This window comes from Odocoileus virginianus, chromosome 18 (genome assembly GCF_023699985.2).
Source record: "Odocoileus virginianus isolate 20LAN1187 ecotype Illinois chromosome 18, Ovbor_1.2, whole genome shotgun sequence".
In the NCBI taxonomy this organism is placed as follows: Eukaryota; Metazoa; Chordata; class Mammalia; order Artiodactyla; family Cervidae; genus Odocoileus; species Odocoileus virginianus.
The window spans coordinates 32,446,577-32,459,702 of NC_069691.1; the positions used below are offsets into that span (position 1 = coordinate 32,446,577).

The window sequence follows — 13,126 nt, forward strand, 5'->3', positions numbered from 1 at the left end:
GGCACACCTGGAAGGCTTGGGCCAGCACTCCGCCTCCTATAAATAACTCTTTATTGTCTGGCTATTAAGACGAGAGATTGCTTTTTATTAAAGTGCAAGTTATTGTGGTACAGCAAATTAAAGAATTTTAAAGTACACTAAACAGCCTCCGATAGTCCCCATTCAGTCATGTTTTATGGTACTTAATTAAAAAAAAAAAAATCGTAACTCCCTCAGGAAAGAGTTCCACAGGGTTTCAGTAGGGTTGGTTGGCCTGCCCCCTCAGGACCCTACTGGGGTCAGGGCACTGGATCTGTTTTTCAGGAGTGCCACAACTTCCAGCCCACGAATGATGGAGCCTATCAGCATCTAGAATGCTTCTAGCTTCCGCCAATCAGTGCTCACGAATCCTACGCCTTTCCCTGTTTTCTTTTGGATCTGCTTTTTGCGGGCATCACAAACTCCTTCCTGCGAATGGCGGAGCCAATCAGCATCCAGAATGCTTCTTGCTTCGGCCAATCAGTGCTCAGGAATCCTCTGCCTTTGCCGTCTACTGTGGCCTTGCTCTAGGAAATGTGCTAGAAGCCTCTAAGGTACTTGAAATGAGCAGTGTATTATGAGGGAGAGAGCCTAGGCCAAGATTTGGGCTTTGACATAGAACTGTTCAGGCACTTATAACGAAGAGGGATTGGGAAGAATGGATGCTGGGGATACGGCCTCAGGCCTAGTTGTGCGGGGGTGTGGGAGGTGGGGTGCTGGAGCAACCGGACTGCCCTGTCTCTGCTGGAAGCCTGGGGAGGAGGCTTGTCTGCTGCACCCTTCACACAGATATTTAAAGATGCGCTGCACCTAAAACAACTAGGGAGTAGAAGAGAGGGAGGGGAGGAGAGGCAGGCGGATGGCGGAGAGGGAAAGAGGTACACAGAGTATCCTTACTCTCCCCGTGCTGAAGACTACAACGTACTTATCTGTCCCGCCCACTCTTTTCTGAACTTTCTCTTCCCCAGTGAGGTGCTCTGGGATCTGATTATTTCCCCTTTCCTATAATCACGTATGTTGATTGTGTTTCTCATTAAACGCCAATTATAACAGTGCCCCTTTCTTGATTCCAGACCACAGTAGAAGCCAGTTCATTCCCCTCACCCTCATCTCCATGGCCACAGCTACGGTCTGAGTCCCTGTCTCCTCCCACCAGGGCCCCTTTATCCAATGCTGCCCCTTCCCACCCATTTTTTCACACTAGTCACAGTAATATTTAAAAAGACAAACACACACACACAGATACGGTCAAGCTGTTTACACTTTTAGTTTGCAAATAGGATAAATTCCAAAACCCTTGCCGCAGCCCACAAAACCTCGCCCGGATGTGTCCAGGGCTCACCGGAAGCCATGCTTCCTCTCACACCACTCCTGTGGCTTCTAGAACGTGTGATGTTGTTGCATTACTTGGAGTTTCTGCGCATGTAATTTTCCTAGTGTGGAATTTTCTTCCTCCTAATTGCGAATGACTGGTTCCTCTTAAGCTTAAGTAGCACCATCTGGGAGGCCTTTCCCAACCATTCTATCTCAAGTAGACCCATCTAAAACTCTATCATCATCCTGTATGTTCCCAGTACAATACTTTCCATAGTGTTTAAGTTTAAAAACAGCTTAGTTTGGGCTGTTCTCTCTCTCTCTTTTTTTTTTTTCTCATTCCTTCTGAGTCTAACTTCTATGATGGCAAAGACCAGATCTGTTCTATTCTCAACTATGTAGTCAGCAGTGGGGGGAAGTGACAGGTGCTATGTGCTCAGTGAATGAAAACCTCATTGAATTTAAAGGGTTGCCTCGGAGGGAAACATGAAGTTTTTCCAACTCCTTATTTTGTAGAAACTATTTCTGAGGATGGAGAAATAATATGCACAAGGAAGTTTTGGAAGAGTTGGGGCCAGTACCTGATTTTTCCTCAAAATATTTCTTTATTACTTTCTTTTACCACATCACCAGTCCTATCTATTAAACACATCTTGTCTTTTTCCCTATTTGAATAAAGACCACCAAATCCTATGGTGAAAGCATGTTTAAAACCATTTTAAAAAGTAAAGCTGCTTCATCAATAAGAGAACAGATTATTTGATTCTAGTATATTCACATAAGGGAATGAAAATGAATGAACCAAAGCTATGGGCCTAAAAATGGTTGAATCACAAACACATAATGTTGAATAAGAACAGCTAGTTAGAAAATAATATATAATTGTGATAGCACTTATATAGAGTTTAAAACATAAGCAAAACTAAATAGCAAGTGGTTAGTGGATATATGGTCAAGCTCTAATTAAAAATAGGAATAAGGAATGTTTTTTTGAAAAATAATAAAAGCAACATTCAGATGGTTACTTGCTAAGTGTAGAGAGAGGTGGGAAGGAAAGGAGCCTGTGGAAGGAAGAGCATGGAGATGGGGTGGGTGGTGATACATTAGTTGGGTAGCAGTTTCATGATTACCCGTTTATTTTTTATGCTTAATAATTGGCAAGCTTGTATATATAAAAAGGACTTACCAGGTGGTTCAGCAGGCAATAAAATCAGGAGACACAAGAGATACACTTTCAATCTCTGGGTCAGGAAGATCCCCTGGAAGAGAAAATGGCAACCCACTCCAGTATTCTTGCCTGAGAAATCCCATGGACAGAGGAGCCAGGTGGGCTACAATCCAAAGGGTGGCAAAGGGTTTGACATGACTGAGCAACTAAGTACATGTAGGAAAAATTGATTAATTTTTAAGGATTAAAATTGACATGATTTCAGCTTTGCCTGACTATACCCAATCTCAGAAAGGAGTTCTTTCTCCTTCTTCAGAAGTGGCTCAGAGAGCTTCCTCCAGCCTCCCAAACCTGGCAAACTGGAGTTCTTGGGGCCTGTTCCTGAGCCAGGTCAATATTGTACAAAAAACATGCAATAATCGTTCAGACTGTGTGGAAGATGACTTTGGAGTTAACTACTCAATGGGGTAGAGCCCTTGAGCAAAGTAACCTCTTTATTTGTCTTTCCACAGTAACAGACTTTTCTTTACTGTCCTTGGGGCTTTTGCTCATTTTCTATCCTGTGATTACAATGCAAACACCCCTGGGAGTATCCACATGAAAATCAACACCCTAACGATCTTCACCGATGCTGAGCGAGTGGTATGTTGAAGAGAGGCATGGCAGTGATAAGGGAGGTAAGAGAGACTCAAAGGCAGGTCAGGCCACTATCCTCTTGTCCAGGTGGCCTTACCTGTTTTTTTGCACAACCTCATTAATTGAAGGAGAAGGGGGTGACAGAGGATGCAATGGTTGGATGACATCATTGACTCAATGGACAGGAGTCTGAGCAAACTCCAGGAGATGGTGAAGGACTAGGAAGCCCGGCATGCTGCAGTTTATGGGGTCGCAGAGAGTTGGACACGACTGAGCGACTGAACAGCAACAATTTTATTTCACATTCTTCGTCTCAGATTTGAGCCCTAGACTTGTTACCTGCACACAGTACCCCAAGATAGCCAGCAAGTGTGCCCCTAATGGTGTTGCCACATGCTGAAATTAGCCTCCTTAAGCAATTCCTTTTTCTAATGTTAGTGGAGGGAGTTCCCACCATAAGGGTTTCTGGTTCATTTGTGTTACTGGGTCTCTCAGGGCCACACTTCTGTTTTGAGAGAGAATTTTGGCATCGGGCTCCTTCTGACATATCAGGCTGAAAAGTGATTTTGAGCCAAAAGTTCTGTTGCTTCATTTCGATTATTTATGAGAAGCTGGTATTTTCTGCTAACAAAGACAATGGGAAATTTCAAAACCTAAAAATTATCAAGCTGTTGGGATAATGGTGGGAAAATAGACATTGCAAAGTATTTCTCAACAGTTGGAGTAACTTGCCTTCCATATTTTTTCCCAAGATAATTATGAAGATAAATGCCACTTGCCTTTTGGAATCTTTTTGCTGATAAGTATGAAACTATTCCAGGGAGATTCTGGATGCCGGGTCCCCATGACCACACACTTCTATAGGAAAATGCAATCTGCCTGCACTTTCATCTGTTGGTTAGTGAACAAATGGAAGAATAAATGAATAAGAAAATCACTCAGCTACACACAGACACTTTGCCACACATACTCATACATTACTATCTTAGTTTAAGGTTAGATTGTTCTTTATCTTAAAAAATGTGGTGGTTTTCTCTGATTATAAAACTAATGTGTCATTATAAAATGCTTGGAAAATACAGAAAAGTATAAAGAAAAAAATAAAAGCATCCATAATCCAGCCTCACAGAAAGATCTTATTAACACTGAGGTTTATATCACACGATTATTTTTTTGAGCATGTAAATGTTGCATGGCTGAGATGTGACTGTGCATACTGTTAATATCCATGTTAGACAGAATTCTAAGATAATTCCCCAATGCCCGACACCCTTGATTTATCTCCTCCTCCTGGAGCATGGGCAGAAGTGACCTGCAAATGGGAAATAGATATCACTCCCATGACTGGGTTATATTACAATGGGCTTTAAGAAAAGGAGATTATCCCAGGTGGGTCCGACCCAATCAGGTGAACCTTAAAAGAGACTGGACTTTTCCTGGACACAGAGATATGAAGCATGAGAGGGATTTAAAGTGAAAGAGGTTCTCTCTTGGTGGCCTTGAAGATACAGAGGCCCACAGGGCAAGTAATTCTGGAAGGTTTCAGAAGTTAAGAGCAGTTCTCACTGATATCCAATAAAGAGACAGGGACCTTGGTCCTAGAACCACAAAGAACTATATTCTCAAAATAGTTGAATGAGTTTAAAAGAAGACCCCAAATCCAGATGAGGACTCAGCCAGGCCAACACATTCATTTTGGTCATGAGACCCCAAATCTACAGAACCACGAAATAATAAGTGCCTACATTTGTAGTAATTTTCCATGTTGCAATAGAAAAATGACCAAATATTCTTTTTCATTCGCATTACAACTTAAACCTTTTTTTCCTATTATTGTTAACTAAAATTTTCATGTTTTCATCTAAGACGTGTACAGATCATTTGTTGTTGTTCAGTCATTCAGTCCTGTCTGACTCTTCGTGACTCCATGGACTACACCATGCCAGACTTCCCTGTGCTTCACCAATTCTCAGAGTTTGCTCAAACTCAAGTCCATTGTGTTGGACATGCCATCCAACCATCTCATCCCCTGTTGACCCTTCTCCTCCTGCCTTCAATCTTTCCCAGCATCAGGGTCTTTTCCAGTGAGTCAGTTCTTCACATCAGGTGGCCAAAGTATTGGAGCTTCAGCTTCAGTATCAGTCCTTCCATTGAATATTCAGTACTGATTTCCTTTAGGATTGACTGGTTTGATCTCCTTGCAGTCCAAGCAATTCTCAAGAGTCTTCTCCAACACCACAGTTCAAAGGCATCAATTCTTCATCCCTCACACATTTTTATTGTTCAGGTCTCACATCTGTACATGAATACTGGAAAAACCATATATGGACCTTTTTCACCATACTAATATCTGCTTTCTAATATGCTGTCTAGGTTTGTCATAGCTTTTCTTCCAAGGAGCAAATGTCTTTTAATTTCATGGCTTCAGTCACTGTCCACAGTGATTTTGGAGCCCAAGAAAATAAAATCTGTCACTGTTTTCCATTTTTCCCCATCTATTTGCCATGAAGGGATGGGATCAAATGCCATGATCTTAGTTTTTTGAATGTTGAGTTTAAGCCAGCTTTTTCACTCTCCTCTTTCACCTTCATCAAGAGGCTCTTTAATTCCTCTTCCCTTTCTTCCATAAGGGTGGTGTCATCTGCATATCTGAGGTTATTGATATTTCTCCCCACAATCTTGATTCCAATTGTGCTTCATCTAACCCAGCAATTTGTATGATGTACTCTGTATATAAGTTAAATAAGCAGGGTGACAATATACAGCTTTGACATACTCCTTTCCCAATTTGGAACCAATCCATTGTTCCATGTCCGATTCTAACTGTTGCTTCTTGACCTGCATACAGGTTTCTCAGGAGGCAGGTAAGGTGGTCTGGTAGTCACGTCTCTTGAAGAATTTTGCACAGTTCATTGTGATGTACACAGTCAAAGGCTTTAAGGTAGTCAATGAAGCAGAAGTAGATGTTTCTCTGGAATTCTCTTGCTTTTTCTGTGATCCAACAGATGTTTGTCATTTGATCTCTGGTTTTTCTGCCTTTTCTAAATCCAGCTTGTGCATCTGGAAGTTCTATACACTGTTGAAGTCTAGCTTGGAGAATTTTGAGCATTACTTTGCTAGCATGTGAAATGAGTGCAGTTGTGTAGTAGTTTGAACATTATTTCACATTGCCCTTCTTTGGGATTGGAATGAAAACTGACCTTTTCCAATCCTGTGGCCATTGCTGAGTTTTCCAAATTTGCTGGCTTATTGAGTGCAGAACTTTCACAGCATCATCTTTTAGGATCTAAAATAGCTCAGCTAGAACTCCATCACCTCTGCTAGTTTTGTTCATAGTGATGCTCCGTAAGGCCCACTTGACTTCACACTCCAGGATGTCTGGCTCTAGGTGCGTGATAACCAACATGGTTATCTGGGTCATTAAGATCTTTTTTGTATAGCTTTTCTTTGTATTTTTCTTAATATCTTCTTCTTCTGTTAGGTACATATAATTTCTGTCCCTTATTGTGCCCATCTTTGCATGAAATGTTCCCTTGGTATCTCAAATTTTCTTGTAGAGATCTCTAGTCTTTCCCATTCTATTGTTTTCTTCTATTTCTTTGCATTGTTCACTTTAAAAGGCTTTCTTATCCTCCTTGCTATTCTTTGGAACTCTGCATTCAGATAGGTATATCTTTCTTTTTCTGCTTTGCCTTTTGCTTCTCTTTTTTTACTCTTCTATTTGTAAGCCCTCCTCAGACAACCATTTTGCCTTTTTGAGTTTCTTTTTCTCGGGGATGGTTTTGATCACTGCTTCCTGTACAATGTTACAAACCTCTGTCCGTAGTTCTTCAGGCACTCTATCAGATCTAATCCCTTGAATCTATTTATCACTTCCATTGGATAATCATAAGGGATTTTATTTAGGTCATATCTGAATGGCCTAGTGATTTTCCTTACTTTCTTCATTTTAAGGCTGAATTTTGCAATAAGGAGTTCATTATCTGAGTCACAGTCAGCTCCCAGTCTTTTTTTTTTTTTTTTTTGCTGACTGTATAGAGCTTCTCCATCTTTGGCTACAAAGAATATAATCATAATTGATATTAACCAGTCTGTATTATTGGGCATTTAGGTGTTTCCATTATCATGTTGCCATTATATGTCAGTACAGTCAAAGTATGGTTTTTCTGGTAGTGATGTATGGATGTGAGAGTGGACCATAAAGAAGGCTGAGCACCGAAGAACTGATGCTTTCAAACTGTGGTGCTGGAGAGGACTCTTGAGAGTCCCTTGGATGGCTAGGAGATCAAACCAGTCAAAGGAAATTAACCCTGAAAATTTATTGAAAAGACTGATGCTGAAGCTCCAGCCCTTTGGCTACCTAATGCAGAGAGCCAGCTCATTGGAAAAGACCCTGATACTGGGAAAGATTGAGATCAGAAGGAGAAGAGGGCAACAGATAATGAGATGGTTGTATGGCATCACCAACTCATTGGACATGAGTTTGAGCAAACTCTGGGAGATAGAGAAGGACAGGGAAGCCTGGCGTGCTGCAGTCCATTGGGTCACAAAGAGTTGGACATGAATGAGCGACTGAACAACAACAATTATAGGTGTTAGAGATGTGTTACTTAAAAATTAAGTGTTGTCTTCTTATTTTGTAACTGTGCTTTTTATTTCATTTTTTGTCACATGAAAGAAAAATGAAACATCTGCTAAGCTTCATTGCCTCCAAGAGAAAGAGACAGAGAAACAAACAGGGACACGGTATGTCTAAAGTTTTCTCTTTGCTCCTGAATGGAAGGTAAAGACTGTGTGTTGCAAGGATGGAAGTCCTGAATACCTGCAGGCTACATTGTTCAAGGGGAGAGATGAAGGCTGAGAGCTACAGAGGTTAAAGACTGGCTTCTCCCTAGTTAGTGGTTCCCCAGGGCTGAAGAGAAATATGGGTTGGAGCCCTCGTGGAGCTCTGGTCCCATCTGAGCCTGGTGCTCTGGGTTACCTCAGAGTGGGCCTGCTGCATGACTGACTGTGGGACTGATGAGGCTCTGCCAAGGTCCTCAAACCCAGTTTGAGGTGGGCAAACTGAGAACTCGTCTCATTATGCTTGGTTAATACTGGTTTCAACCAAATTTAATTTCACTTTGAAAAATAAATATGACATTTCATACTTAAGAGATATGGGGCATTGCTACCTGTTACATAAATGGTACTGTGATAAATAGTCCTACATAAAAGTGTCTCTCTATTACTATTTATTTGAACAGATTTCTAGAGATAGGTTAAAGGATATAAGTATTTTGACATCCTTTATATAAATTGATGCTTTTGAACTGGGGTGTTGGAGAAGACTCCTGAGAGTCCCTTAGACTGCAAGGAGATTCAACCAGTCCATCCTAAAGGAGATCAGTCCTGAATATTCATTGGAAGGACTGGTGCTGAAGCTGAAACTCCAGTACTTTGGCCACCTGATGTGAGGAACTGACTCATTGAAAAAGACCCTGATGCTGGGAAAGACTGAAGGCAGGAGGAGAAGGGGACGACAGAGGATGAGATGGTTGGATGGCATTGCTGACTCGATGGACATGCCTTTAAGAAAGCTCTGGGAGTTGGCGATGGACAGGGAAGTCTGGCGTTGTGCAGTCCATGGGGTTGCAAAGAGTCAGACATGAGTGAACAACTGAACGGAACTGAACTGAACTCATATAAATTATCAAATTACAGGTTTTTAGATTTCTTAAGCTAAAATATATAGAAGACACTAGATACATAATAAATTCTCCCTTCGCCTCTTCCCACAAGCACCCCAGTGTACCAACCACAGAAGATTCAAGCCCAGTTGAGCAAGTGTAGGCACTGTATATTTCCTCCTGGTGAAGGTGCTAGCATGCAGCCTAAGCTGTGTAGCAACTGGCACAGACATGGCCTGATACACACCCACCTATGTCAGTAACTGGCTGTGTGACTGGGGTATGCATTTCTTGGGGCTGCCATGACAAACTACCACAGCTGGGTGGCATGAACTACATAAATCTATCATCTCACAGTTCTGGAGGCTAGAATTCCGAGGCCAAGGGTCAGTAGGATTGGTTCTTTCTGGAACTATAAGGGAAGAATCTGCTGAACCCTCTCTCCCAGCTTCTGGTGGCTTCCCGGCAATCATGGCTGTCTTCGCCCCATGTCTTCGTATGGTCTCCTCTCCACTCCAAACTCCCCATTTAAAAAAATAAGCTTATTTGTTTATTTATTTTTGGCTGTGCTGGGTCTTCGTTGCTGAGCACGCTTTTCTCTAGCTGCAGCAATCAAGGGCTACTCTCTAGTTGCGGTACATGGGCTTCTCATTGCAGTGGCGTCTCTTGTTGGGCAGCATGGCTTTAGGGTGCGTGGGTTTCATTGTGCAGTGTATGACAGTCTCAGGAGTTGTGGCACACCAGCTTATTTGCTCCATGGCACGTGGGATCTTCCCAGACCAGGGATTGAACCCATGACTCCTGCATTGGCAGGCAGATTCTTTACCACTGAGTCACCAGGAAAGCCCCCATTCACCTTTGCATAGGGATACCAGCCCTATTGACCTCATCCAAACTTGAGCATCTGCAGAGACCCTTTTGCCATACAAGGTTACATTCACAGATCCTGGGGGTTAGGACTTTAGGGGGACACAGTTCAATTCATGACACTTTGGAGAGCCGTATACACTCTCTGAGGCTCTGTTTCTGAGGAACAAAACAGGAATGATACTACCCTCCCTATAGTAAGGATTCAATTTACATGATAAATGGGAGGAGAGGTAAGTGATAGAGCAGTTACTCAGTGCCTGGCACACAGCACTTACTTAATAATATTGACTAAGTTACCAAGTAAAACTGTTGCTCTAACTGTTGCGGTGCACTCACATGGGTACAGAAACCCATCTGTAATTACTGAGTGGAGATGTGTGTTTATGTGACTGCTCCAGCACCCCTGCAGAGGAGAGGCAATCTTACTTTTCAAGTATCTGGTGTGTTTTCCTGGTCCAGTCTTCATAGGCTGATTGTTAGCCAGACACAAACCTCGCCTCTGCCACAAAGCCCACTTGGGAGATTGGTGCCTGCCTTCTGCTGCTAGTTCGTTGTTTGAGAAGTGCCAGTGCCCCTGTTCATCCACAGTGCCAGGACCCTGTGCAAAGTTGCCCACCCAAGCGAGGCTTCCCTGAACTCCAGGGTTTCAGAAGGTGGACCTGGCACCAACCAAATGTAGTGAAAGAGGCCTTTGTGATATACACACATGTGCATGCACACACGCACACACACACACAAGCCAAAGCAAAGACCCCAATCAGTGCTTAAAGCAACTTTTAAAAGGAATAGAAATTGCTCAATCTCTTTGATGATATTCAAAGAGTCTTTTTTAATATATGAGAAAGCCCATTCTAAATTCTGAACACATCTGGTGTCCCCAGCTCTTTCTCCCCCCACCCTAAACCCTCTTAAGTCCATAATTTAGAAGGTCTGAAGACACACAAGGATCTCACTGCAGCATAATTGGGCATCCTGAGCCCTCTGGGTTGGTTTTGGTGCCCCACCTCAGCCCGGAGAAACTTTCACGGAGTAGGAGAGGGAAGGTTTGGGCAAGTGGCAGGGAGCAGGGGGCGTGGACAGTGGCCTGCCTTTGATGGGAGAGCTAAGCCGCCTGCAGGAAAATGTTTGCTATTCATTTCGCCCTGACACTCCAGGAGAGGAGCACAATTTCTTTTGTGATTGGAGGTAATGTAATCTACAGGAAAATCAATGTGGGCTGACAGGAGAATCGCCCAGCTGATCCGCAGACCAGAGACACTGAATCACAGCAGGCTGCAGGCGGCCGCTTGCTCTGTACTACTGCTGCCTCTGGGAGAACGAGGTTTTGGAAAAGCTCACACCCTGGGGTGCTCCTGACTCCGCTAGGCTGTCAGCCCGGCTGGCTGGGCTGCTAGAAGTTGAGTGACAAAGCAGTCAGTTGGGGGGATGGTGTTGGGGGTGCAGAGGGCCAGAGCATGAGGCAGGGTTTCTGTGAGGAGGGAGACAGAGAGGCTCATATTGCAAAGAGATGGGAGAGACAGATACACATACACACACACTCAGTTTTAAATGATCTTTGTGAGCCTGTATTACTTTACTGCTTTTTAAATTAAAAAAATTCAGACTCTCTACCTCCACCCCCAAACATGCATTACTCTAGTAATCAGAAAATAAAATGTAAAAATAAATCAGAGAAACTTAACGACTGCAGCTCTTGCCACCCTCAGAACACCTGTGCACCTGCTAGGCCCGTCTGCTGGCCTGGTGCAGCGGACCTCAGCGCCCAGAGCCACCACAGCGGCAGCAGCAAGGTTAGCAGGTGCCACCCCACTGCGGCTGCGAAGCACATCCTTCAACCTGGAGACAGTCAGGATCCTAGGCACATGCTGTCCCCACCCCGAATGTCCCTTTTACTTGCACCATGGCCATGGACAGCCTTCTGGTCCCTGGGTGTTTGATTTAAGGCACTACCAACACTTCCCCTTCGGGGGTGAGGGGACTTGAGATCTGTGTAGTTTAAACATGTAGTCTGTTGCAAGAAGCATGTGGAAAATGGCATTTGAGAAAGTAAGGGGTTAAGAACCAGAACCCAGAGATTGAGTCCTGGTGGTGCCCATTGGTACCCCAAACCGATTCCCAGACCCAGGAGGCCGGGTGGCCCAGAGGAACTGGCGAGCCTCACAGGCCTCTTGTGACCCCTCGCTCTCGGCTTAGCAAAACCACGTCTTCCACAGACGCTGGCTCCTCCACATCTCTCCTGTCTCCTGCCTCCCAAGGCAGAGGCTTCCTACTTCACCTACTCCGTTCCTAGCACAAGTATTTAAGGCCGTAGAGGCATCAGCCTCAAGCCTGCTCTGTTCCAAGATCCGGGGGCAAGTCTTGGTCTGAACTGGCGCCCATTCTTTCCTTTCCCCCCTGCACAGTTCCTGCTCTGCAAGGAGCTGACAAGGGCTCTGGACAGCGGGACAGCGGGATCCAATAAATCTGAGGCCTGTCTAGGTGCTTCATTTATCAAGAGGCCTAATTTACCCAGGCCCTTTAGACTAATTGCAGATTTGCAAAAACTGCTGAGAGTGTAGAACAGAGTATTGTGAGTGTCCCTTGCCATATTTCTGCTAATGTGTTTCATCTGGAGTGCATAAAGAGGCAGGGATGCTGATTTTAGACACAGCACTTTGGGGCTAATCCAGCTAAATGATTAGCCCTAAAATTCTGCAGTGATGTCATTTTCCCTACAGTGCTCTGCCAGTCGGCTTGTTTGCTTTATAGTGAGAAATATGTACTCGCAGCCCCTGCTAGCTGTCTCGGCTTCAGGGAAATCCGCCCTCCGTGGTTTATTTGGGGCAGCGACGCAGCCCACTCGTCAATCTCTGGGTCTCTTCCCAGGTTGACAAGGATTGCCAGCAGACAGCAATAATGGCAAAATGTAACTTCTTCATGGGACTCTTGAATATACTGCAGTCTCCTCCATCACCCTAGGCATGCCTGTGGGCAGGTTCTGCCAACAAGGGATGCCATACAGATTCTGAGCTCCAAGCCAGATGGGTGTGGATAAGAGGTGGGGTCTCAGCTCTGCGCCCAGCTGTGTTGGCACCTGCCGGTTCCACGACCTCTCTGAGTCTCAGTTTCCTCCCTCTAGGAAACAGACATGAACACCTACTGAGAAGCTCAAAAGAGATAATATGCATGCAAGGGTTACCCAAGGGGGCAGCCCTCATGGAAAGGATGAACAGGGAGCTTTGGAGTCAGATGGCTGAAGTTCGAGCTCAGTCACTTCTGAGCCATAAGATCCTGATTACTCATCTGCAGTGAGCTCTAGGCTCCTCCTACTTCAGACGCACAAAGTAGCCTTGCAGGATGATTGAACTCAGCATCCACTCACCCCAGCTCCAGGTCTGTGTTCTACACATGACGAGTGCTCAGAAAACAGTGCTCTGATTTGGGTTTATGCATGTCCCCAATGTTGGGGACA

At 44.2% G+C, this 13,126-nt stretch overlaps 1 long non-coding RNA gene across 2 annotated transcripts in view; it reads left to right on the plus strand.

Annotated features, from left to right (window-relative positions):
• The window catches only part of LOC110148732 (uncharacterized), a 238,908-nt gene that overhangs the window by 189,847 nt on the left and 35,935 nt on the right, over positions 1-13,126 (plus strand). For both annotated transcript variants that reach the window (XR_011492692.1, XR_002317249.2), the window contains one exon: positions 7,815-7,882. This is a non-coding gene — a long non-coding RNA (uncharacterized lncRNA). The remainder of the gene's footprint in view (positions 1-7,814; positions 7,883-13,126) is intronic.